This window comes from Rhinopithecus bieti, unplaced genomic scaffold (assembly GCF_001698545.2).
Source record: "Rhinopithecus bieti isolate Rb0 unplaced genomic scaffold, ASM169854v2 scaffold_2432, whole genome shotgun sequence".
Taxonomy (NCBI): Eukaryota; Metazoa; Chordata; class Mammalia; order Primates; family Cercopithecidae; genus Rhinopithecus; species Rhinopithecus bieti.
Genome location: NW_016804136.1, coordinates 795,620 through 798,897, shown reverse-complemented (window position 1 = coordinate 798,897; position 3,278 = coordinate 795,620). Strand labels below are relative to the sequence as shown.

The window sequence follows — 3,278 nt, the reverse complement described above, 5'->3', positions numbered from 1 at the left end:
CAATGCAGTAAGAAATGTCTAAGACCAAATCCTTTCTACGAGAATCATGTCACTCTCTCTCAGCCTCAGTTTCCTTATCTCTAAAATTGGGAGGGTAAAATCTATCTTGCAAGAGTTTTATGTGGTTTGAGATAATGTATGTATAGTGCCTTGCCCATCTTAAGCAATTAATAGCAGTAAATTGAAGCAGAAATAACAGTAAAAATGGCAGTAACAGTTATCCTGTTGAACCTAAGATTGCCCAGGTTGCTTCAGCCTAAATGGACTATTCTGGACTTAAAATGTGTGGGTTGACTGCAGCAACCCCAGTTCCTGTAAGCATAAGGCCCTTCTCTCTTAGCCTCACTCAGCTGGGTACTGATAGGATTCACCCATCTGCTGTCCTCAGCATCACTCTTTATCACTGGAGAATCCCTGACCCTTTGGGAAGTTTGTTGTAGCTGTTTTTTCTTTTTTTAAAAAGTGACATTATTCTTTTTCGCACCAGGTTTGCCACCAGAACACAAGTGTCATGAAAACTACCAAGCCAAATGGGAAAAGAAAAGACTCATATCAACATCAGTGTCATTGGACACGTAGATTCAGGCAAGTCCACCACTACTGGCCATCTGATCTACAAACGCGTGTCATCGACAAAAGAACCATTGAAAAATGTAAGAAGGAGGCTGCTGAGATGGGAAAGGGCTCCTTCAAGTATGTCTGGGTCTTGGATAAACTGAAAACTGAGCGTAAACATGGTATCACCATTGATATCTCTTTCGTGGAAATCTGAGACTAGCAAGTACTACGTGACTATCATTGATGCCCCAGGACACAGAGACTTCATCAAAAACATGATTACAGGGACGTCTCAGGCTGACTGTGCTGTCCTGATTGTTGCTGCTGGTGTTGGTGAATTTGAAGTTTGGGCAGACCCGAGAACATGCCCTTCTGGCTTACACACTGGGTGTGAAACAACTTATTGTTGGTGTTAACAAAATGGTTACACTGAGCTACCCTACAGTCAGAAGAGATACGAGGAAATCATTAAGGAAGCCAGCACTACATTAAGAAAATTGGCTACAACCCTGTCACAGTAGCAGTTGTGCCAATTTCTGCTTAGAATGGTGACAACATGCTGGAGCCAAGTGCTAACACACCTTTAGGTTCAAGGGATGGAAAGTCACCAGTAATGATGGCAATGCCAGTAGAACCACACTGCTTGAGGCTCTGGACTGTGTCCTACCACCAACTGGTCCAACTGACAAGCCTTTGTGCCTGCCCCTCCAAGATGTCTACAAAATTGGTGGTATTGGTACTGTTCCTGTTGGCCAAGTGGTGACTGGTGTTCTCAAACCTGGTATGGTGGTCACCTTTGCTCCAGTCAACGTTACAACTGAAGTAAAGTCTGTCAAAATGCACCATGAAGCTTTGAGTGAAGCTCTTCCTGGTGACAATGTGGGCTTCAGTGTCAAGAATGTATTTGTCAAGGATGTTTGTCATGACAATGTTGCTGGTGACAGCAAAAACGACCCACCAATGGAAGCAGCTGGCTTCACTGCTCAGGTGATTATATGGAACCATTCAGGCCAAATCAGCGCTGGCTATGCCCCTGTACTGGATTGCCAAATGGCTCACATTGCATGCAAGTTTGCTGTGCTGAAGGAAAAAAATTGGTCGCCGTTCTGGTAAAAAACTGGAAGATGGCCCTAAATTCTTGAAGTCTGGTGATGCTGCCATCGTTGATATGGTTCCTGGCAAGCCCATGTGTGGTGAGAGCTTCTCAGACTATTCACCTGTGGGTCGCTTTGCTGTCCATGATATGAGACAGACAGTTGCTGTGGGTGTCATCAAAAAAGTGGACAAAAAGGCTGCAGAAGCTGGCAAGGTCACCAAGCCTGCCCAGAAAGCTCAGAAGGCTAAATGAATGTTATCCCTAATACCTGCCACCCTGGTCTTCATAATCAGTGGTGGAAGAACAGTTTCAGAACTGTTTGTTTCAACTGGCCATTTAAGTTTAATAGTAAAAGACTGGTTAATGATAACAATGCATCGTAAAATCTTCAGAAGGAAAGAAGAATGTTTTGTGGACCACTTTGGTTTTATTTTTTTGTGTGTGGCAGTTTTAAATTATTAGATTTAAAAATCAGTACTTTCTAATGGAAACACTTGACCAAAAATCTGTCACAGAATTTTGAGACCCATTGAAACAAAGTTTAATGAGAAAAAAAAAGTGACTATTTTATTTTATTTTTTGAGATGGAGTTTTGCTTGTCGCCCAGGCTAGGGTGCAATGGCGCAATCTCGGCTCACTGCAACCTCCACCTCCCGGTTGGTCTCAGCCTCCCGAGTAGCTGGGATTACAGGCACCCACCACTATGCCTGGCTAATTTTTTGTATTTTTAGTAGCCATGGGGTTTCACCATGTTGGTCAGGCTGGTCTCGAACTCCTGACCTCAGATGACACCCACCTCGGCCTCCAAAGTGCTGGGATTACAGGCGTGAGCCACCACGCCTGGCCTAAAAAGTGACTTTAGATAAGCATTTGCCAAAGCATTTTCTGTAAAACACGAATTCCAGAGGGTGTTAAATTCTGTTTCTAAAATAATATTTTTGTTATTTCATGTTTGATATGGTTTGGCTATGTCCCCATCCAAATCTCATCTTAAATTGCAGCTCCCATAATCCCCACATGTCATGGGAGGGACCTGATGGGAGGTAATTGAATCATGGAGGCGGGTTTTTCCCCGTGCTGGTCTCCTGATAGTGAATAAGTCTCACGAGATCTGATGGCTTAAAAAAGGGCAGTTCCCCTGCACATGCTCTCTTGCCTGCCACCATGTAAGACGTGCCTTTGTCCTTCCTTTGCCTTCTACCATGATTGTGAGGCTTCCCCAGCCATGCGGAACTGAGTCCATTAAACCTCTTTTTTCTTTATAAGTNAACATATATAAAATATATAATATATAAATATATTAAAATGTATAAATACATAAATATATCTACTATATATGATTTTATATATATATATTTACTATATATATATGATATATATATACATATTTAGATATGGAGTCTTACTATGTTGCCCAGGCTGGCCTTAAACTTCTGGGCTCCTAGCAATCCTCCTGCCTCAGCCTCCCAAAATGCTGAAATTACAGGCATGAGCCACTGCCCTTGGCCTAGCTAATATATTAATGTAACTTTTGACTATGATATACACAATTTTCTAAACTTAGTTGATTTTGGAAATTCTCTCTTTTTTACAGAATATCTTGCAGGGCTAGTATTTCATGGAT

At 42.1% G+C, this 3,278-nt stretch overlaps 1 pseudogene; it reads left to right on the top strand.

The window, feature by feature from the left end:
- Positions 1-530: 530 nt before the first annotated feature.
- Positions 531-1,906, top strand: LOC108524671 (putative elongation factor 1-alpha-like 3; annotated as a pseudogene).
- Positions 1,907-3,278: the final 1,372 nt, after the last annotated feature.